This window comes from Trachemys scripta, chromosome 8 (assembly GCF_013100865.1).
Source record: "Trachemys scripta elegans isolate TJP31775 chromosome 8, CAS_Tse_1.0, whole genome shotgun sequence".
Lineage (NCBI taxonomy): Eukaryota > Metazoa > Chordata > Testudines > Emydidae > Trachemys > Trachemys scripta.
Window position 1 is genome coordinate 84,451,391 of NC_048305.1, and position 23,987 is coordinate 84,475,377.

At 44.8% G+C, this 23,987-nt stretch overlaps 1 protein-coding gene and 1 long non-coding RNA gene across 5 annotated transcripts in view; one reads left to right on the forward strand and one right to left on the reverse strand.

The window, feature by feature from the left end:
- The window catches only part of LOC117881160, a 29,922-nt gene extending 9,721 nt beyond the window's left edge, over positions 1–20,201 (reverse strand). Inside the window, exons 1-2 of the long non-coding RNA XR_004646719.1 lie at positions 19,979–20,201; positions 17,459–17,611 (exon numbers count right to left, since the gene is read on the reverse strand). This is a non-coding gene — a long non-coding RNA (uncharacterized LOC117881160). The remainder of the gene's footprint in view (positions 1–17,458; positions 17,612–19,978) is intronic.
- Positions 20,202–20,297: 96 nt separating this feature from the next.
- Positions 20,298–23,987, forward strand: part of ZZZ3 (zinc finger ZZ-type containing 3) — a 104,880-nt gene continuing 101,190 nt past the window's right edge. For 3 of the 4 annotated variants that reach the window (XM_034778026.1, XM_034778028.1, XM_034778029.1), the window contains exon 1: positions 20,298–20,414. The gene's annotated coding sequence lies outside the window, so the exon portion shown is untranslated. Of the gene's footprint in view, positions 20,415–20,823; positions 20,849–23,987 lie in introns of those variants that run through there. The other variant, XM_034778027.1, reaches the window with a different exon arrangement.

Genomic DNA, 23,987 nt, shown 5'->3' on the forward strand with positions numbered 1-23,987 from the left:
GGGCACTAGGCGGGGGCACATCAAGGTCCCATGGCATTGGAGACCATTGGTACAGTACAGTATTAGGCCTTAAAGAAGAGCCAACTTATGATCGCGTTATATGCAATTTCGCGTTATGGCAGGGCGCGTTATTGCGAGGTTGTATTGTATTTGTAGTAGAACTGAGACTTCAGGGGAATGTGTTTACGGGTTATCCATCCCACCACCACCACCTCAGTACCCATGGGTGGGTACCAGGCTATGCCAAAGACACCAAGACTTAAAATCTGTGCTGCCTGCTCTCATTCCTTCTTGATCAGCTATGAACATCAATGCTGCCTCTACTTCTTGGGAGAAGCCCACATTTCATCCGAGTGCAATATCTGCAACTCCTTACCAAGCTGTACCCAAGAAGGCTGCATGGAAGTCGCCATGAGGCCTCATTCGGACCCAGGTTGGGGGGCTCCCCCCTCCATCCCCCGCACATCCGTCTGAGACAGCCAGTGCAGCCTCCTGCTATGGAGATAGAGTCCAGTTCTGGCAGTACCACCGATACAGACCCCGTGCTGGGAGGTAAGGAAGCATGCACATAAGCATGACAGTAGTCTTTCTCCAAACCCAAGAAGGATGTCTTCCAGGAGTTCCAGCAACTGAGAGGCAACATGCTTCTAGATGCACAAGCATGACCAAAAAAAATGCACAAACCAGTTGATCCGTTAGTACCGAGTACTGAGCCCACGCACACCATCAATGTTGGTCTCCCTTAAGACAAGAAATGGATCAGTTTCGGAAAACCCTCCACTCCAGCACCGATTCCAGATACGGAAAAAGTACCATTAACGCCAGGGAGATTGGAGAAAGCACTAGAGCCACATGAACTGGTTGTCCTATGAAAACTGAGATCTCCATGCCTTCCACTACCATCCACATCTAGGGAGGCCAGATGTCCGACTCAGGACATAGCACAGTCAAGACACACTTCAACACATCCTCCTATGGTTTACATGCTTCCACTGGCTCTGACAGTATCACCCTTAGAACTGGGATCCGAGTTTTCCTCAGAGGATTCCAATGGAGTATAAGGGCCTCCCATTCCCTACTGCCACTACAAGTACCCAAAAAGACCACTGGCATCATGGCAGTACCCTCTTCTACAACAGCAGAGGAGCAACTGGTTTCCCACACAATAAGGCCCTCTGCAGCACCCACCAGATCCTGGCCCCAGTACTCCTCCTCAGAACCCACTGATTTCATGAAGGAGGTTTTGCCTCTATCCCCACATACAGGACCTTCAAGCAGACACTTCAAACCAGGTATGGAGGAAGAACCGCTCAGTCCAGTTACAACAGTAGGGCCGGAGCAAGAGCATTTTCCATCGCCCTCTCCAGAGGCTGCAGTGACTTTGGCTTCCCCCTCACCTCCAGATGACTATTGGCAATTCCAAGATCTCCTGTGAAGGGTGTTGGCTGACCTTCATATCCCATCCCCCTGGAGAAAGTACAAGACAAGCAGCATCAGCTCCTGGACATCCTTCATTCCTTGGTACCGGGTAGGGTTCCTCTGCTGATCAACGATGCCATTCTCTAGATAGCTCGAACAGCTTGGCATACTCCAGCCACATACTATGTCTAAGGTGTCTGAGTTTCTTTCCTCACCTCCTTCCCGAACCCAGTTCCTTTGTGGTGCAAGCAGCAACTGAATGGTCCAGACCCCAACACCTGCACTAGACCCCAGCTTATATCTATTCCGTTACCCCACCACCACCACCCTCCCCTCTGTCCGAGTTGCAAGCAAGAAGGAACTGAAGGGGGGATTGGGCTGGCAAGGTCGTATATAGAGCGCCATATTGACGCCACTCCAGGGGGCTCCACAGCCGGCCCGACAGGTAGCTGCTATGGAAAAGTTTCTGACAGCCATGCAGGCGGCGCGCGCGCACACCTAACTGGCATAGATATGAGCAACACATCTCGAAGAACAACAGTTAAAAAAAGGGTGAGTAACCATTGTATCTGTTTCACCTCCCTCTCCAGTGGATTATGATTTAACACTTAAGCTTGATGAACATAGGGGCACTAAAAATACCTGCCTCTGTTTTTAGTGAGGAGTAAGAATGTTGAGTGGATGTATTGGATAAAAGGGAAAAATATTTGGATAGGCTGCTCTGATGGCTATTGGGCTTACTTTCAATGATTTCCCTAAATGATAGTTAAGGTACAGCTGTTTCCAGTGTTAATTGATGAATAACCACATCAAGAAAAGACCCAATTGGAGCCAAGAGGAATACATAAGTTTGTCAAAGTCAGTTGGAGAGAATTTTCTTATGCACTCTGATTGCACTACATTCCTTAGCTTGGTTGGTAGGATTTGTTTCCCACCCATATCTTTCAACTGTTGAGTTGCCTGTGTGACAAATTTGTTACCAATTGTAACATTGTAACATTGTAACAACATGTTTAAAAAAATGGAAGGGTTCAACTGTGGACTCGGGTGTCCCGCAGTCGTGGGCAACGCCGGCGTTCACAGTGGGGTCAGGGCTGGACGCACAGGCATTAGGTAGCACAGACACGGGAATCCCGCTGGTGTCACAGGAGGCTGGTGGTCCTAATGCCCGAGCTGCGGAAGGGGCGACAAAAGATTGCCTCTTTCACAGGGGGCAATCCTTGGGGTTCCATTGCGAAGTGGGCATTCTTGGCAAAATTTTTTAAACCTATATGCCACGTATAAAAAGCAAAAGGGCAAATACCTAGGGGCAGCTGTGAAATTAATATGAACTGTAATGGCTGTCACGGAGTGTGGGGGGGACACAAGGCCCTTCACCCCCGGCTTCCTGCGATTCACCAGGACTCTCAGCCAGCCAGTAAAGCAAAATGTTTATTTAGACGACAGGAACACAGTCCAAGACAGGTCTTGCAGGTACAGACAACAGGACCCCCCCCAGTTAGGTCCATCTTGGAATCCCAGGGGCACCACAGCCCCACTGGGGGGTCAGAGCCCCATCTGGGCTCCTCTCCATTAAATCAGCCAGCTCCTGACAACCCCAACTCCCTCCAGCGTCCTTCACCCCACCTCTCCCGGCTCCTCCCCCAGCCTTTGTTCAGTTTCCCAGGCAGAGGTGTCACCTGGCTCCAACCCCCTTCCTGGGTTCTCACGTTAAATGCTCAGGTATCTTTTCTCAAGGCTAGTCTCCCATCCCCCAGTACAGACCGTCCCAGCCAAACTCGCCACTCAGCATTCAAAGACCACATTAAGAACAGTCCCAGTTCTTCATAGTGGCCATGTGGTATCAAAACAGAAAAAAAAAAAAAAGTAATGTATACCTGAGAGCTAGTAAAAATTGGGGGGAGGGATAGCTCAGTGGTTTGAGCATTGGCCTGCTAAACCCAGCATTGTGAGTTCAATCCTTTAGGGGGCCACTTAGGAATCTGGGGCAAAAATCTGCCTGGGGATTGGTCCTCTTTGAGCAGGGGGTTGGACCAGATGACCTCCTGAGGTCTCTTCTATGTCTAAGCAACTAAAAGTGCAAATTACTAACCAGGTGGCAACCCAAGCCTACACCCAGGACAAGTTGCCGGCCTTAAGACAGGACTTCCAGGTAGAAAAAGCAAAACGCACCGGCCTGGAAGCACTGGCTAAGCAAGTACTGGTCCTTCAGGGACTCATCAAAGATTTAACCATTCATGCCCACATTCTCCACCAAAAATGTGACAGATTTATGTTACCAATCTGCCTGAGGCATCAGGTGATCAGGCTGAGGCCACAGGATTGTTAGGGGAGGAGATGAAGGAGCACACCAAGTGACTACATTTTAGAGGTTTATTTAATAAAATAAGTGGTGAGTGATGGCTCCGCCCCCATGTCACTCAGAGGAAGGAAGAAAGTGTTAGTGCCTGTGCCCTAACCCACTTTTATACTCTCATACGCACAACTCGAGGCTGGCCAAGCCTGGGTGTAACGTAAGAAGAAGAGGGGGAAGGGTAGACAAGAGTTCTGTCCTGTGCAGAGGCCGTCCAGGGTCCGCTGTTAATCTCAGATTTGCTTCAGCTTTTAGGAGGGTTTTAAATCCTAGGGGCGTTTCATTCAGGGACTTCTGTCCCGCTTGCTCTTTGTATCTGTCCAAACCAGCTTTTTGTGGCTTCCCCAGCTTTTCCAAAACACACCGGCTTCAGGGATGCGAAACAGTTATTTTCCCCCTCGCTGGCCTTCACCATCTCACTAGTTTTTGCAATCCCTGCAGTTTGGTTCAGCTTGCTTCTCTTTTCTTTTTTTTACGGCTGGTCAGTGTTGAGATACGAGCTCCCGGCTTTTTGGAATCAGAGAGTCTGTGTGCATTGGCCTTGAGCGGCTGGAGTCGGCTTCTTATCTTCAGACCAGCTGGAGTGTCGAATTAACCCGTTCCCTTCTCCCTTCCTCCCCCTTTGGCCTACAAAGGAATCTTTCACTCCACACTCACTCCTTTAACCCTTCCCAAAATACCTTGCAATGCCTATAACACTGTTAGCAACATACAATGCTGATCTGCCTCCCCAGGGGACCCCCTGAGTGATGGGGCCATTGGGGTGTGACACCTCCATGCAATTATGCTACTTAGACATTATCTAGAGGCTAGCTGAAGAAAACTGACAGTATCTGAGGTTATACTTCTCTTTGCTGAGGTCCTAGGAAGGAGGAGTCAACATGCTTGTCACATCACGGACCGTGTGAAAGTGTTTGTATATTAAATCTAATTCCCTGCCTAAAACCAAAATAGTACCAGATCACAAATGAAAGCTCTTCTCTCTAAAGTGGACTCATTTCAAAATGAATCTGGGGACCAGCTGACATGACTGGCAGGTCTTATAGCGTCTGTAAAATATTGCATATTACATCACACAAGTCACCCTAGCACAATTTTCCTTAGGAGTCATAGATGGGTACATAAGTGGATTTTAAAAAGTGATGTTTTCTGTTTATCCATGCAATCTATTGCCTCCCAGTTGTTGGAAACGAGCCAAGTTTAATTTTCTGACAATTACTATCTAGAGATTTTTCTGCTCAAGATTTTGAACTGCATAGGAGGAAGGTAGAACACTAAATTTGGACACTAAAATGAAGAAATAAGGTGATAATGTTTGTATAAGATGACTAGACTCATTTAAATTATGGGAAAGGTGGTTGGTTGGTAAACTATGCAGGGGGGCATTGCTTACATACAGCACAGTGGGAAAAGGCATTTGATTCCTGCAAGTTGGTACTATTTTAGCTGAAAATAGCTGCAGTCATAAAAAGAAAAAATACCAGAACAATTTTTATATCCTTTTCTCCAAAAGAAAATGCAAATTCCTTCCTATTGTAATTCTGATTATGCAATGTTTGCTTTCCCCAGAAATCAACACTTTTTGAGGTGACTAATTTTATTCTGTCTCTTCTATGTACCTTTTTGTAGTGTACATTCTAAAACAAGATGTCCTGGTTACCATGGTGACACTGACATTTTTCCCACGGCTTTCATTAAAATGGTAAATTTAAAAGAGAGATGTAGCACTGACTGATGCTCTGTATTCATGTTTCCTTCCACCTAGGGGTAAATCTTCTCTACAGGACCAACTGTAAGACTTTTAAATTAGATAATCGGTTTTCTTAGCAAAACAAACACTTCCATAGTTGCCCAAATGTAACTGAGTGGTTGCAATTAATTCAGTGGCTTAATTAATCATTAAAAGTTAAACAACATTTCTAATTACATTTCTTGTCTAATGCTGTTTATAATTAGACTGATTCTATGATTTAAATACACAAGCAATAAATATCAAGACATTTTTTCAGCTGTGACTTCTTCAGAATCTAAAAATCCCTGTACAAATTTAGTAGAGGGCCACATTGTCTCTTACCTTTTTTTTTTTTTTTTTTTCTTTTTGTTTGTAATCTAATTAGTTCACTTCCCTGCCCAAGAACCAAGCAATATAGAATTAAGCATAATGTTTATAAGTAAGTAACAAACTAATTATTACCTGGTCAAATAAATGCCAAAACAAAGACAAGAGAGGGAACAGATCTGAATCAAATTTACTGTGAGTGTAATATGTTACTGTAAATAAATATTAGTGGTACTGATACAGTACCAAGCTCTCACCAGAATCTGAAGATAATTTTGTCCCCTGCAAAAACTTAGGCCTTGTATAGTCACATGCATCACTACTTACAGGATTGGAGTCTTAATTTAGTAATAGTTAATGGTTCATCTCTGTTTATAGTGTTCGGGTTAGAAATGGAAAATGCTTTGGTGCCACAACTACCATATTTCTGGGACTTCTGATGAAGTGTCAGGAACCCTAACATAAGAACGGCCGTACTGGGTCAGACCAGAGATCCATCTAGCCCAGTATCCTGTCTACCGACAGTGGCCAATGCCAGGTGCCCCAGAGGGAGTGGAGCAACAGGCGATGATCAAGTGAGCTCTCCCCTGCCATCCATCTCCATCCTCTGACAAACAGAGGCTAGGGACACCATTCCTTACCCATCCTGGCTTATAGCCATTAATGGACTTAACCACCATGAATTTTATCCAGTTCTCTTTTAAACGCTGTTATAGTCCTAGCTTTCACAACCTCCTCAGGTAAGGAGTTCCACAAGTTGACTGTGGGCTGCGTGAAGAACTTCCTTGTATTTGTTTTAAACCTGCTGCCTATTAATTTCATTTGGTGCCTCCTAGTTCTTGTATTATGGGAATAAGTAAATAACTTTTCCTTATCCACTTTCTCCACGTCACTCATGATTTTATATACCTCTATCATATCCCCCCTTAGTCTCCTCTTTTCCAAGTTGAAGAGTCCTAGCCTCTTTAATCTCTCCTCATATGGGACCCCTTCCAAACCCTTAATCATTTTAGTTGCCCTTTGCTGAACCTTTTCTAGCTAAGATAAATAATAAATCAGTGCAATTTTTCAGAGTGAATAACTATTAAAGCTTGTTTTTGAAAATGATATATTAGACCAGGGGTGGGCAAACATTTTGGCCTGAGGGCCACACTGGGGTGAGGAAATTGCATGCAGGGCCATGAATGTAGGGCTGGGACAGGGTGGTTGGGGTGCAGGAGGGAGTGTGGGGTGTAGGAGGGGGTGTGGTGTGCAGGAAGGGGCTCAGAGCAAGGTGGGGCAGAGGAGGAGTGCGGGGCGTATGAGGGGGCTCAGAGGAGGGGGTGCAGAGTGTGCGGGGGGGCTCAGGGCAGTGGTACAGGGAGGGGTGTAGAGTGCAGAAGAGGGCTCAGGGCACGGGGTTGGGGTGCAGGAGGGGTGTGAGATGCAACAGGGGGATCAGGGCAGAGGGTTGGGGTGCAGGGTGTGGCAAAGGGCTCAATGCAGGGGGTTGGGTATAGCAGGGGGCTCAGGGCAGGGGGTTGGGGTGCAGGAGGGGTGTGAGATGCAACAGGGGGATCAGGGCAGAGGGTTGGGGTGCAGGGTGTGGCAAAGGGCTCAATGCAGGGGGTTGGGTACAGCAGGGGGCTCAGGGCAGGGGGTTGGGGTGCAGGAGAGGTGCAGGGTGCAGGAGGGGGTTGAGGTGCAAGCAGGGGGCTCAGGGCAGGTTCCCCGTTCCCGGCCAATGGGAGCTTTGGCGGAGGTACCCACAGGCAAGAGCAGTGCACGGAACCCTCTGCCCCCTCTCCCCCAGAGGCCACAGGGACATGGTGCCAGCCGCTTCCCGGAGCAGAGTGGGGCCCGCAGCGCCACGGGGGTGGCAGTGCCGTGGGATGAATCCAAAGCACTGAGGGGCTGGATCCGGTTTGCCCACACCTGTGTTAGACTCAGATTTCACTGAGATTTGTGAATGGGATTTTTTTTCGCCAGCTTGCACTGGTTGATCATCTTTCCTGCACTAGAAATAATACATTACTACTTATTGAGAGACTGCATGTGAAATGCTCAATTGTAAATGACTGATTTCACTAGGAATCCTACCACATATCTGTCCTTCAAACAAAGTTGTATTTGGTCCCAGAAAATGTTTCACATCACAACACGGCCATTACTGTATCAGAGTGAAAAGTATACAGAATGGCAGAATTAAATACTTTTTTTTAAAAAGCTGCTCTAGGAACAAAATGAAAACCTTCCCACAAATACAACTGTGACCATAAATAACAGGCCTTTTTAGTGTTCCCATAGTCCTGGATGCCAGGCTTCTTTGCAGGAACAGTAAGATTTTTAGACTGGAGCCAGAGGGGAAAAGGGACAGCACTGGAGGAAACCCTGATAGGAGAGGAGGCATATCCCAGATCAGGCCCTACAGCTGGCTCGTGGGCCTCCTGGCCCTGTTTTCTGAGGATCTGTACAGGGATGGGCCCAGGGAACAGTCTGGGGAGGGAGTGGCACAGGAGCTGGAACAGATCAGCAGCAGGGTAAGTAGCAGCCAACATCTTTATTATAATTATGGGGGAAATTGCAGCATAAATGGGAGGGATTTTTGGGTTATGGCCAATAAAATAGTTCTGGAGGGTTATTGAAATGGGATGGCTTCAGACTCCGTTGAGGGTGGAAGTCATGCCATTTCCCTGGACCTCTTCCTTCCGTTGGACCACCATGTAGCCAAGTGTGTGTGGCGGGGGGGAATTAAACATGCAACTAAGTTTCCACTTAAAGAAAATCGGGATTACAGGTTTAGCAAGCATGAGTGCATATTTCTGCATATATTGCTCTGGTTGTAGCTATGTCACACTGGTAGACTGATACAGTTACACCATTACTACCATTAGAGCCTTGTCCCAGACAGCATAGATTATAAACCCCAGTGGCTGTATGAAGTGAAAAAAGTCCCTTGTGGATGTCTGTACTTGGTCTACTGACCAAGTCCATCCACAGCATAGTGTCTGAGCTGGGGAGAAGGAAGTAGGGGGAATCGGTTCTTGTATTAGCAAGCCTCCACATCCTAATTCAGTATCCTGTTTAATGTTCAACTGAATCTTCCTCCCCTCATGGCAGGTAGTGCTTGAGAATTTTTCATGCAGGAGAATCTCAGTGACATTTTTGGGCAGGGTAAACTTCCAGTGGTTGCTCTGTAGCTTAACAGCCCTCTCCACACTTTGATATGTTGTTCAGCCAGCAAGTGATGAAAAGATCGCCATTGTATAGATAGATGGAATTCCAGCACTAGCCTAGAACATTTGCTGCCTCTTCCACTCGGGGACCTCCAGCAGGCTTTCCCAGCCGGAAATAATATTGAAACCAATACTGGTATCAGGCCCCTGGTCTAAATAGCCTAACCTGGTATATTTAATTAAATCTGAAATTCCTTATTATGTCTTTGGTCTGGATACATGGCTACCAGGAACTTCTGAAGATGCCAGTGTGTAAAGATGGAATAAAAGTATCAAATTATGGTATGACAGATGGGGGGGGATTTTTTTCTCTTTCTATGGACCAAAAATAATTTTAAAAGTTGAAGGCCCTGTTGGATGAAGGCAAACATCCAGGACTCTTGAGGAGAGGACCCTCAACCAGCATGGAAAAAGGAAAAGGCTCAGATGACCAGTTGCTTGAGATATGGCACAGGTCAGAACAACAAACACCTGGAGGAGTAGGAGATGGAAAGAGAGAAGGCAGTGAGGGAGAATAGTGATGCAGTTCTTGATCATGCCCACAAGATGAGGGAGCAGTGTGAGTGGCTGGCCATCCTGATGGTTAGCAGCCTCCAGCTCCTGCACTATCATTAATGCCTTCGGACTCTCCTTCACTTTACCACATCCTGCACCCTGTGCAGCCATAGGACAATCCAAAGAAGGGGTTGGCTATGACCCACTCTGAATTGGAATGGGCAGATGTTCCCCATTTATTCTATCCCTATACAATGTGTAAATCTGCAGGTAATGAGAATGGATACACACACAACATCCAGTTAGCAATGAGACTAGGTCAGAGGTTCCCAAAGTGGGCAATACCACCCCCTGGGGGGGCGCTGGAACGATCCAGGGGGGCAGTAGTAGCCTCAGGTGCAATTGGGGGGAGTTGAATAAAAATAAGGGGGCGGTGGAAGCATAAAGAAAGAATATAAGAAAATTTTGAAAAACCGTTCGTACATGTTTCATCTGTTGTGTAACATAGAGTTAAAGTTGTAGTGATTACTTTATTTTCCAAATAAATTCACAAATTATAACCGATCAGGTGTCAAGTCCGCCAACAGCTCTTAACAAGCAAGTGTTGGCAGGCGAGCGTGTCACGCATTGTTGGGAAGTCCAGCATGCATCGGCAGGAATATGTGCGTGTAATGACTTGTTTACAATACGATACTATAAATAGGCGACATGTATGAAATCTAATTTAGATTGTTTCTTAAGAGTGTAAAAAAGCAGTTAACAATAGTGCAATAAGTATTTAAAAATTTTTATTCATATTCAATACCTTCGATCTTTACGGATTACGGATCACATACAAAGCAAATTGTATTATTGTTGTTTCAATAAAACAGCAATTTACACGTGAGTATTTTTATACATTTTCTTACATATCTACCGTACGTTTCTGTCTCTCTAGTGCTTACTAATAATAAAATCGTAGCAGGCTTGTGTCGGTACAGTACTATTTGAAGTGTACAGTCAATATATTTGTCATATTTTTTATTACAATATTAACGAAAACGGGAATGAAATCATAAAAAACTTAACTATTAACATTTATTTATATCTGTCGAATCATCTGTGTTAATTGGTAAATAAGGGGTGTGTTAATAAGGAACAATTACTTAAATAAGGGCAAACTAAATTAAAACTATTAACTGATTTTTAATTGCATATTGATTATTTTTTAATTAATTATTTCTTGATAAATTTAGTTTGATATTTGACAATTTAATATCAAATACATATATCTAATGCTGAGCAAAGAACAAACCCCAGTTTATTAGTTTCATTAGTATTTTAGTTTGGTTGTCTTTTGCCATCTTACACAAAAACCACTGTATACCTGATGTCGTGGGCGATATTCTAATAACACATCTTTCTTTACTATATTGTAGAACATAGGTAGAAATATAGATACATAAAAGAACACAAATTTGTCACTGCATCTTTCGGTTTGTTCGCTTAAAGAAGGTAGATTTCCAGGGGGGTGCTGAGTAATTTTTTTTCTGAAAAGGGGGCTGTAGGCCAAATAAGTTTGGGAACCTCTGCTCTAGGTAATGGCACAATTCTGCAAATTTGCACTTTCACTTACTTGTGTATAGGGAGCTAGGATGCCTGCAATGGTTTTCAGAATACTTTTGGTTATGTTAATAAGTTGGTTTGCTTGAAAAAAGATAGTCATGAAGTTTTCCAAAGCTTTTAATAAAATATCAAACTCTTACCATATAAAAGCGACAGCAAATAAACTCATATGTCTCTTACAGCTGCACAGGGCACATTTCCTCATGTGTCACCCTGCACTGAAAGGATATGGGAACACAAGGAATCACTTGTATTTCCCTTGCTTGCCTGGACTAGTCTCAGTAATGACAAAGCACTTTCTGGTTGCCTGTACTAGATCTGCAAACCAATGGTGTCAGGCTTACTCCATGTGAAAATTCTCACCCTTATCCACCAGATCTCAGCACGCTGCCATCATGCAACTTGCTGGTACATGCCTGCATTGGTGTTTATGACTCTGCCTTTTTGATTAACTGAGGCAGGGAAGGGCAAACTTTTTGGCCTGAGGGCCACATCGGGTTTTGGAAATTGTATGGAGGGCCGGTTAGGGGAGGCTGTGCCTCCTCAAACAGCCATGTGTGGCCCATCCCCTATCTGCCCCCCCACTTCTTGCCCCGACGCGTCTCCCCCCCCCCCCCCCCCCAGGTCTCCTGCCCCATCCAATCCCCCTCCCATTCCCTTACGGCCCCCCCGTGTCTGAACAGCACATAGAACAATGAGGCCCAGTGGATAGGGCACTGGATTGGAAGTGACAAGTCAAGGGCTCTAATTCCTGTCTCTGCTGTGGACCAGCTATGTAACCTTGGATGTGTCATTTCAGGGTAAGTGAAACAAACAGGAATAGGAAGGACAAGGTAACAATAATACAAGCATGTGTTCATGTACATTAGCTGTGCACACAATGTAACTTACTGCCAGTGGAACCATTTTTATGTGAGTGTTCTGTAGGTAAAACAGAGCAGAGGCTCTTCCAGAGGCACTTGAAGGAGACAAGGTAGTGAGTGGATTTATGATTTTTTGGTAGGAGTTACCATAGTCATAAGGGTCAGTACAGGGGAGAACTCCAGAAGTGAATGAATTAGCAATGAGGGCAAGGAATGTTGTAGGAGCAAAAATACAATCAACAGCACAATAGGTAATTAGTAATGTAAGTCTCAATCCTGCAATAGATCTGAGTAGTTGAATCCATGTGCCCCCATACCACTTCATTGCAGGACTGGGTCTTTATTCAGTTTCCCCTGTGTCTTACTCAGCAACAGGAAGAGGAAAACCATTGTTAAAAATAGTAAGTATGATTGCAAACCACAAAAGTTGGCAGGTTGACTCAGGAGGCTGAGATGACTTTTAACTAATTTTTTTTTGGGGGGGGGGGGGGGTTCTAGATTAAGTTGACAATGTCCTTCTCAGCAAAAGCTTCATTTAACTTTTCAACTCAGATTTCTTATAGTGCCAAGGCCTACAAATAACTGATTATGATGTAAATGGTATCAACTACTATAATTAAAATTACATAATGGTTTCCATTCCAATCTTACTCAGAACCTTCCTCAATTGTCACCCATCAGTCTGAAATTTTCCAGACCCCAATGGGTGTGTTATTTTTTTGGAAGTTTAAACCAAAATTCAAGAATGAGGAAAGTAAAACTCAAAATAGCTAAAAGTAAATTACAATTATAATGCAGGTTTCAGAGTAGCAGCCGTGTTAGTCTGTATCCGCAAAAAGAAGAACAGGAGTACTTGTGGCACCTTAGAGACTAACAAATTTATTATCCAATTATAATGCAGTATTTTCAAATATTTTAAACTGTTATACTGATATTTTAGTTTTGTAATGTACAATCCAAGCTCCAAATATAATCTTAAATGACAATAAGTACACTATGGTAAGCTAAACAGAATGTCAGACTGCCTTCTTCTTTGAGTACTGCTTTTGTGGTTTATGAGTCATCAAAGGATCTAGATTAAATCATTTCCTTGTAATTCACTGCATTCCAGCCATTATTCTCTAGTCACCTGATTCTGAAACCTTTACTCTTGCAATTTGTACAATTGATTTAAATGAGAATAGTCTCATGAGTAAGAATTTCAGGCTTGGGACCCTATGCATTTATGAAATGGAGCAAAGTTGTTCTGTGCTGAATTATAACAGACTTATTCTAAATGTTTGTGAAAAAATACATTCAGTCCTGTTTTGCTTGTTTCTAAGATTATCTTTTAGATTGCTAACATACATTAAACTTACAGGAGTAAATATGGAATGAAAATGATGACTTACTGCATGTATTTTAGTATAGCAACTTATATTTGCATAAAACCAGTTTGTAATGGAGACCCACATTAAAGATTTATGTTAAGCAGGCAAAGGAGCCACTAACTGGATTTATATAATTTATTTTTAAATTAAAAAGTTACCCCTATAAAACAAAACATCTGGATAGAGAATTAAAGGATATTTACTCATCTGTATCAGACTCATTCCTCCCATTCATGGCACACAAGGGAGATTCCAGGGATAGCTGGAAGTCATGGTAGCTCCTGGAAGCACAAGTAAGGAAAATGTCCAGGGGCAACAGTAAGCATGGCTAGGCAGCAAAGCAGAGGACTTGAAACCAAGATAACATGAGAGGTGAGAATTTGGCTTTTAATAGCACAGGCATTTGTTAAACACCTTAGAGACCACGAAAGCTTATGTTCAAATAAATGTGTTAGTCTCTAAGGTGCCACAAGTACTCCTGTTCTTTCTTCTCTCAGTGTCTGTTTTTCATAGTTTTAGCTTTTCTAAAGCACACAGTTCTTGCACTTATTTAAGTCTAACAGCTTTAAAAAAATCTTTACACCTTCCCCTACAACAATAAACATTATGTCTGCAAAGGATTGTATCTATCATAAAAGTTACTGAGTCTTACCTAATCTATAAACATCATTTATAGTGCCTCAGTGACCTCATGTGCAAAGGTGTTCTATTGTTGAATTGCTATTACAATAAGGACATGTTTCTCTCTAATCTCAACTAAACTCTCCCTTCTTTAGTCTGAAGTCATTCTTTCCTGTTTTTCTTTCCAATAATGTCAACCTGTTACATAATTGTTTCATTACACTGTAAAATACATACAAAAGCAAATATTCTTCCTAGAGGGATTTTTTCCCTCCAAAAAATAAACTGCTTAAATTTCAACATTAAGTAGGCAGATGTTCCCTAAAGTTGGCTGATGTGTGGTATTTTGAAAAATCAACTTTTTGGCATTTGATTTTACATTTTGGCACTAGTTTTGAAAGCAACAGAGGGTCCTGTGGCACCTGTGAGACTAACAGAAGTATTGGGAGCATCTGAAGAAGTGAGGTTCTTACCCACAAAAGCTTATGCTCCCAATACTTCTGTTAGTCTCAAAGGTGCCACAGGACCCTCTGTTGCTTTTTACAGATTCAGACTAACACGGCTACCCCTCTGATACTAGTTTTGAAAGTAAGCCACTGAGTTATTAAACTGAGCTGTTGCCCTGCCAATACATTGCATAACATTTTGTTACTAATTATTGTGAAAGGGCAGGCCTCTAAAGCATCAAAGCATTCTAGAAAGTGATATCTGAATTCTCATGGCAACTTTCTAGCTGCTTCCTGGATACCATTAGGTCTAAATATGAGATTTGGAAGGAAATGGGATGATTGTTGAGATTTTGCCTTGACCAGAGAAAGGACTGAAGATCTGCCTTCTGCTCAACAAACCCCAGTGAGGGAAACTGGAGATTGCTGATCCCAAACTCAGACCTCCTATTGAAGTAAATTTAGTATGAAGAGCTATTGGCTCCATAAATACTGCGACCTCAAGTTAATGGAGATACAAACTGTAAGTGTTGTTCAGAAGGATGGTTTGTCTTCAGAGTACATCTAATTAGCATCAATATTAAATCTGCAGTTGAGGAGGAACTTTGAACAGAGAATTTGGCATGACCTCCACAGAATGTTGGAAAAGGAAGGTTCCGTAGCTGTTGGGAATAATAGTTGGGGATGGGCAGTTAGCTCTTGCTGGCTAAGAGCTTCCCTTAGGAAAAGGTGAGTCTCTTTAGGAAGAACCAGAGTTAGCTAGATGGTTACAAAATCATGAGAAATAGCTTGTTCCCAGTAAAAACGAAGAATCCTGTGGCACCTCAGAGATTAACAAATTTAGAGATGCATCTGATGAAGTGGGTTCTAGCCCATGAAAGCTTATGCCCAAATAAATCTGTTAGTCTTTAAGGTGCCACAAGGACTACTTGTTTTTGCTGATACAGACTAACACAGCTACCACTCTGAAACCTTGTTCCCAGTGTTCTACATGGCAGAGATTGTATTTTGTCTTGTCTTTTCTTTCAATATATGTAAGTTTAACAGGAAGGGACCAAAGAACGAGGCAGCTTCAAAATGGTTTCTTTTTGAAAGGAAAGAAAGAATATTGATCAGTAACTGAACATTTATAGTAATGAGCATTAGAAGAAAGGCTGGTGATTGTGGACTAGACAGGTTGCCACAATCCTTCCATTCTTCAGGCACCTCTAGAGCGTCTATTAAGTAGCAGCCCAGATTACAACTATCTTGATATTGTGCATCTGTGAAAGGGATCAAGCACCACCAATAAGGAAAAGACATTTAGGACCCAAATCTGCACTGCTGAAGTCAAATGGAAGTTTTGCAACGGGAATGACAATGGTTCAGCAGCCTCCTCTGGTCAGGCACTGGACATAAACTTCAACCTAAATACTGGGGAAAGATGTATTCATCACCGTATAATAGCTACTTGTTCACTGTGGAGGTGTTTAGTTTATTTGGAAATGACTGGTTTAATAGTCAGATGTAATGTAATTGTTTTACATTTTACCATAAGTGTGGCTTGCAATTGATTCCTTTGGAGATCTGCAAGTTAGAAAAATTGTTAGCTATTTCAAACTTGTCTCATTCTGGCCTCTCCCATTCCTAAATGGGAGACAAGATTACTGTACGTTAGTACCAACAGCCAACCAGGAGTGCTCACCATTATGTTTTTGCTACTTTATAATTTTCCTGTATTTTGTTTGTGACATCTAAATTATTTGCTGTGGAAATCCATGTCTAAAACTAGTCTAGATAAAGTGCTAAGAAACCTATTGCAGGAAATGATCCTACAATGCCAGAAGGGAAAGTCTACATTGGTGGTTCTGAACCTTGTCAGACTACTGTACCCTTTTCAGGAGTCTGATTTGTCTTGCGTACTCTATCTGACAAAATCAGACATAAAAATTAGGGCTGTCAATTAATCACAGTTAACTCACACGATTAACTCAAAAAAATTAATCACGATTAATCACACTGTTAAACAATAGAATATCAATTGAAATTGATTAAATATTTGTGGATGGTTTTCTACATTTTCAAATATATCGATTTCAATTACAACACAAAATACAAAGTGTAGAGTGCTCACTTTATATTATTTTTGATTTTTTAATCACATGATTAATCACTATTAATTTTTTTAATCGCTTGACAGCCCTAATAAAAATATAAAAGTGTCACACCACACTATTACTGAAAAAATGCTTACTTTCCCAGTTTTAGAATATAATCATAAAATAAATCAATTGGAATATAAATAATATACTAACATTTCAGTGTATAGTATATAGCGCAGAATAAACAAGTCATTGTATGAAATTTTAGTTTGTACTGACCGCTAGTACTTTTTATGTAACCTGTTGTAAAACTAGGCAAATATCTAGATGAGTTGATGTACCCTGTCGAAGACCTCTGCGTTCTCCCAGGGGTACATGTACCCCTGGGTGAGAATCACTGGTCTAGATGAGCTAAAAGAACCTAAAAGCCACAGTAATGGCCCAGTATTTTATTGGAGACCGTGAAGTGAGGTATTTCTTAGCAACGCTTGCAAAAGCCCCTACTTGTATCCTCTGTACATTCTGCAATCAGTGCTGTGGAGGCAGCAGAGTTAGGGATGACTCCATCACCCTACTTCAAATCCACATAGAAATACCATGATTATTAATGATGCTCTTGTCAGAACTCTGTCCCATGTGTCACCCTTCCTCATACAAGCCCCTCTCTGAGAGACTTTATTTTGGATCCAGCTACCAGATTGAAAGCTTTGACTTCTTTTCATCCCCCACATTGCTTCCCTCCACCCTGGCTCTCCTGCCCACTTCTATCTCTGCCTCAGCTCCAACCCACAGCTTCGACTACCTGCCTATCCCGCAATCAGCTCTTCCCCTGTGACACAGCTCCAATCCCTCTACTATCCCCACCCTTACATCCCTGAACCCCCAACTCCTCTCCTTCAGCAAAGTAGCCTCTTGCCCGTCCAGGACTCACCCTTGGTGTCATCTGGAGGGTCCAAGGACCAATCCACTCCATCCTCTCCTGTAGTCTTCAGCAGTTGGCTGATGGCTTGCTCATCTCATCTCCTTCTTTGAGGCGCCACTGCCTCCCGCATCACATGAAATGCATCTTCAGGGGCCCATTAATCTAAGAAAATACATTTTCAGGGATAACGACCACTGCCCTTCCTCCTGCTTTCTGGAGGAACCCGGCTCATGTTGAGCCCCATCTTCTATTGGTTGGGCATACATAAACTCTGCCCTCCTAGACCAGGGATTTCTTACAATGGAGCATACTCCCATATATGGACTTAAATCTTCCCCAGAGGGAATCCCTGCCACTAGTGGATGGGGCTTCCTCCTAAACCCAGTCTACAAAAGCCTGGCCAGAGCCCAACACCCTCACTGTAGGCCATGTGGACAGGGCAATGGCCCTGCCCTTGAAGATGCATCATCTTGGAATTGAAGGGATCATGTCCCCTTTTAGCAAATCCTGTGAAGATGCTTTCCTTGACAATGGGGAGGCAGGGACTTAACCAGCTGGCAGCAGCAAGTGGTGTGGGGCAGCAAGTGGTGCAGGGCTAGGAATTACTCTCTTTAGAGCCCAGCAGCTATCAGCTCTGGCCCTCTTACCTGCCTAATGATACAGCTTTACTCTCCTTTAAACCCCTCTTTTTTACTTGACCTCTGTACAAAAACATGACACTTTCAATTTTAAAAACAGGTATTTTGTTTGGAGAGGGGGTTTGGGCAGTATGTATCACAGGAACCCCTGATCTCTAATTTGCACCATAAACTCTATGCCAGGCCCTGAACTGACATACTAATTTTCAAGATGCTATAATTACTTATCTGGATTTTATATGTTTGAAAATTTGGCTTTAAGAGGAAATCCCGTAGCATCCTTAACTACGGAGTTGCTACTGCATAATCATCCACACACTTGTTAATCCCTAGGTTGGGTTTCTACACTATAATCAACCTGGGATTAACCAGAAGCTTCTGGTAGTGCAAAGGACAGCTTTCACAGACAGGTGGGCTGATATTAGTAACGTATTACATTTATCTGTATTCTTTACAGGCTAAATTTAAGGTTCTGCTAATCCTTTATAAATCCCTAAATATCTGAAAAGTAATTAATTGCAACCATGGAGGAGGAAAAGACCAATAAAAGATATCAGATCTGCCTAAAGACAGACAGCATCCTAGAGTGAAAACAAACAGAACAGCTACTACAGCTTCTGTGGGGAGCTCCCTCACTGATTTCAGTCAGATAGCTGATTGAAAAGGTCTTGGAAAAAAGGTAGGCAGGATCAGTTTGGATAAAATATAAGGGAAGGTGCCGGTGCCTGTGACAGGTCAGGATGCATAGACCCTTGTTCCTTGTGAGCAGTGATAAAGTTAACCTTCTTGCCCTAGAAAAGGCCACAGATAAAGACAATGTTGTTGTGCTGGAAAGATGTTTAATGGCTGCCATCAAGCGAGTCTTTCATCTACAGTCACAAATCTGGTTAAAGCTAAGCACCCGTCTTTCAGGCTCCATGGAAGGCACAATTAAGCTCTTTTATGTTGTGACATAGTTGGAAATAAAAGCTGCTACTGCCCAAAGCAATGGGCTATATGGCAATGCTTAAGCAGAAGCTAACCTCTGTGGGATGTGTTCCCTGATTGCAAATACAGAAGCTATGGGAGCATAAGCTAAGTGCGTGTAGAGAAGAAAGCCAGCACACAGCAACAGAAGCCTCTTTGGCATGAGCGTGGTCCTGAGAAGCAGCAGAGACACAACATTCCTTGAGAACTGACTGGTTTGGGGATTGGCTCAGCAAGGAAACTGCCTTACTCATTACAACATCCAGGGAAACTAGGGTGACCAGACAGCAAGTGTGAAAAATCAGGACAGGGGGTGGGAGGGTAATAGAAGCCTATATAAGAAAAAGATCCAAAAATTGGGACTGTCCCTATAAAATCAGGACATCAGGTCACTCTAATGGAAACATGACTCTCTGCACATCCTTTGTAAATCAACAGGATTGTGCCAAAAAATACACCTGACTCACCTCATCAATTTCTCTTCCTCAAACATGGAACCCCCCCAAAGTTGCTTATGTGGTTAAACCAAAGGGGGGTGGGCAACAATCTAAACCAGGGGTTCTCAAACTGGGGGTCAGGAGGTTATTGCATGGGGGGGGTCATGAGCTGTCAGCCTCCACCCCAAATCCCGCTTTGCCTCCAGCATTTATAATGGTGTTAAATATATGAACAAGTGTTTTTAATTTATAAGGGAAGGGGGTCGCGCTCAGAGGCTCCTTGCATGTGAAAGGGGTCCCCAGTACAAAAGTTTGAGAGTCACTGGTCTAAAAGCCCAGAAGCCAGAGCTGCCTGCCTGGGGAGCAGCTGGAACCACTTCCTATGGCTGGGCCTTGCCACCCTATTGCCTGCATGCTCTGAAGATAGGAGGTTTTCGGTGGGGATGGTGGGGGCAGGGAACGCAGCAGCTCTGACCCATCCCTCGCACCTCTTGCTTCCACCATCCGCATCTCACAGTGCCCAAGTCAGGCCCAGCCCGGCTCTTGACTCACACGCCCTCTGGCCAGACGCCCGTCGCGTCCCCGTGGGCAGAGCCGGCTCGCCCCCAGCCAGGGACTTTCCCCCTACGCTACGCGGCGAGAACAGTCACTCGGCGCGTCCAGCTCCGCGGGGCAGCGCCGACCCTCACCCCGCGAGCGTAGGCGGCGGCCGGCCGCCTCCCCCAGCTACCAGCAGGCGGAGCTGCAGGGAGCGGGTCCCTGCTGCAGCGGGGGGAGGGGAAGGAAGCGGAAGGAGCCGCCGCGCTGAGGGGGGAGCAGGCGCTGTGTGGAGCCGCCGCCGCCGCTGCGCGGCACGGAGAGAACGAGCAGGGGAAACGGCTCCTCTGCCGGCGGGCTCCGTGCGCGCGAGATAGCGGGAGCCAGGTGAGGCCTCGACACAAGGGAAAGGGGGGACCCGGATGATGCCGAATTCGGCGCCCGCGAGGGGGGGCAGACGGAGGGGGAAAGCCCCACGTGACCAGCGCGTGGGGGAGGAGGCTCGCGCGCCCCGTTCGAATCCCAACTGCCTGGGAGCGGAGCGGCAAGGCAACTCTTGCGCTTGCGCATCGGCTCCGCTCCCCCTCCCGTCGCGTGCGTGTACATGTGCGTGTGCGCGCGCTGGGTGCCCGTACGAGGCGTTTGCTGCGGGACCGGGACACGTGCGCGGCGCTACCGCCATGTTGATTCCTAGCGCAGCTGTGTGGGAGGGGACAGTATGAGACAAGGAGGAGGGAAAGGGAGTGAGTTCTCGCGAGGCTGTGTGGTTCCCGTGGGAGCTGGCCGGCAGCAGGATGGCGGCGCGGCGCTGGGCTTGCTGGGTAATGGTACCTGGGGTCTAGGGGGCGGGGACCGTGGGAACAGCCTCCTCGCACCCTCCCTGCCTCAGGGCACACGCGGGGCGGGGTTGAGCACCCTAGGGAATCGGACCAGCGCGTGCTGGGCCCGTGCAGTAACCGTTGCTGCTCCACTGACCTGATCTCCCTTGCTGACCCGCTGTGGCCCACTGGCAGTTTGTGTTCCCCCTGCAGCGTCGCCTGCTGTCTGCCCTCCAGTGCCCCCTTATCAGTCCCTGTTGTCTGCCCTCAAGTGCCCCCTTATCAGTCCCTGCTGTCTGTCCGCCCCATAGCTCTGCCCTGGAGTGCCCTTATATTTATATTTTCTCATACAGCCCTGCCTCTTTCCAGTACCTCCATTGTCCTCAGGTAAACCAGACTTCCTGCACTCTGACCATGCCCTATTGTAGCACCTTGGGCCATCTTCCGGGCAGCGTGCCTAAGCACACCAAACACATCTCTCATATCTACAACGTGCCTAGCACACTGTGGTCACTACTGGAAATCAGAACAAATAATAATGCTGTTCCCCTTTGTAGACCTGGCTCCCAGGACTGCTTTGTCTGCTCCTTGCATGTTTCTGCTGTGATGCCTCTGAGGGTGCCCTGTAACACCTTCACCACTTCTGTTTTACAGGCATGCCAATATCATGGTTGTGATAGGTGAGGTAGAAAGGTCTAAATAGAATGGACAGTGATGCCAGGTACTGCAGACATGACCTTCCGTGACTATACTGTGTGTGCTGCGCTGCAGCACCTGAAACACGCTTTCTCTTGTATTTGAAAAGTGCCTTGCACACTGTGACCACTATTGGAAATTAAAGAAAATAATAATATTCTGTAGCACCCAAGCATTCCAACTCTGCAGTACTCCCTGCATTTCTAATCTTGGTCCCTCAGGGGTTTTGCATTTGGTCCTACTCCTGTCCTGTAGGATCCCTGTTACGTTTCACTTCCTAGTTACTCAAGGCGCCCTGACAGTTCTCCTATGCTAAAATTGCAACATCCTTTGTTGTTACAGTTCTAGACTGCTATATAGCTCTGAAATTTCTACAGAGTCTATACATGTGACACTCAATTCTTTAAGCCTGGATTTCTGGAGCATATTATCAGTTATTGAGAAATGTGGTCTATTAATTTTATGATGGGACTACCCATGTACTGGGATCTGTATTGCTATTACCAGGTTCGCTGTACCTTGTAACTTAGTGCACATAAGTGGACTCAAGTTTCCAGAGGTGGAACTCTGGCGTATGATCCAGCCCCAATTAAATACTAAGTTGGCAAATCTTTGAGAACACACTTTTTCTAGTTGTAATGTTAGATTAATCTTATTAACTATTATTCACTTGCTGAAGTTTTTGCTTCTGATGTGTTTTAAGACTTGATTATACAAGAACTGATGCCCCAAAATTAGTTTGTAGATTTGTAACTTATGATTTAAAAGGTTTTTTTGTAAGTAAATATACGTTTCAGAGAAAGTAAGTTGAATACAGTAAAATTGGTATTGTTCTATTTTACATAAAAAAAAATCTGAGCATTTTTAAAGTACTTTGTTTAAGGTTAATAGAAGCAAAAGCTATTATTCAAAAAACTGATGTTGTAACTCTAGGAGTGAAAAAATAGACAGGAGTTTTGCAGATTTTATGAAGTAGAAGAGTATGTGCTAAGATGTTCACTATTTTCACAAGGCACTAAGACAGAGAGCCTGGAGGTTGGGGTCTTCCTGGCTCTGCTGCAGATGTCTGGTGAAATCTGGGCCCTTTTGAAGTGAATGGCAAAACTCCAGCTGATTTCAGTGAAGTCAGGATTCTTCGCTGTCAGTATGACCTTGAGCCAGTTACTTAGAGTCTGATCCAACTCCAGTTGAAGGCTTTTCATTAATTTTGTTGCTCTCAAGACTGTATAAAATAAGTAGTTTTAAGAGGAAATATTTTAGAGCTCAAGATTGGGCCCAAACTTGCAACTCTTGCACAATAAATTATTTCTTTTCATTCTATTGAATGGTGTAACTATGGGTATGTCTACACTACGGGATTAATCCGAATTTATATAATTGGAATTTTGGAAACAGATTGTATAAAGTCGAATGTATGCGGCCACACTAAGCACATTAATTTGGTGGTGTGTGTCCATGTACCGGGGCTAGCGTCAATTTCCAGAGCGTTGCACTGTGGGTAGGTGTCCCATAGTTCCCGCAGTCTCCTCCGTCCATTGGAATTCTGGGTTGAGATCCCAATGCCTGATGGGGCCAAAAACATTGTCGCGGGTGGTTCTGGGTACATCCTCCCCCCTCTCCAGGGAAGCAACGGCAGACAACCATTTTGCGCCTTTTTCCTGGATGAACAGTGCAGACGCCATACCACGGCAAGCATGGAGCCCGCTCGGCTCAAGACAGCAGTCATGAACATTGTAAACACCTCGCGCGTTATCATGCAGTTTATGCTGAACCAGAACCTGCAAAACCAGGCAGCGAGGAGTAGGCTACGGCAGCGCGGTGGCAAGAGTGATGAGGATATGGACATGGAATTCTGTCAAACCGCTGGCCCCGGTGCCTTGGAGATCATGCTGTTAATGGGGCAGGTTATAGCCATGGAACGCCGATTCTGGGCCCAGGAAACAAGCACAGACTGGTGGGACCGCATAGTGTTGCAGGTGTGGGACGATTCCCAGGGGCTGCGAAACTTTCGCATGCGGAGGGCACTTTCATGGAACTTTGTGACTTGCTTTCCCCTGCCCTGAAGTGCCAGAATACCAAGATGAGAGCAGCCTTCACAGTTGAGAAGCGAGTGGCGATAGCCCTGTGGAAGCTTGCAACGCCAGACAGCTACCGGTCAGTTGGGAATCAATTTGGAGTGGGCAAATCTACCGTGGGGACTGCTGTGATGCAAGTAGCCAAAGCAATTACTGAGCTGCTGCTACGAAAGGTAGTGACTCTGGGAAATGTGCAGGTCATAGTGGATGGCTTTGCTGCAATGGGATTCCCTAACTGTGGTGGGGTGATAGATGGAACCCATATTCCTATCTTGGCACCCGAGCACCAGGGTACCCAGTACATAAACCGCAAGGGGTACTTTTCAATGGTGCTGCAAGCACTTGTGAATCACATGGGACGTTTCACCAAC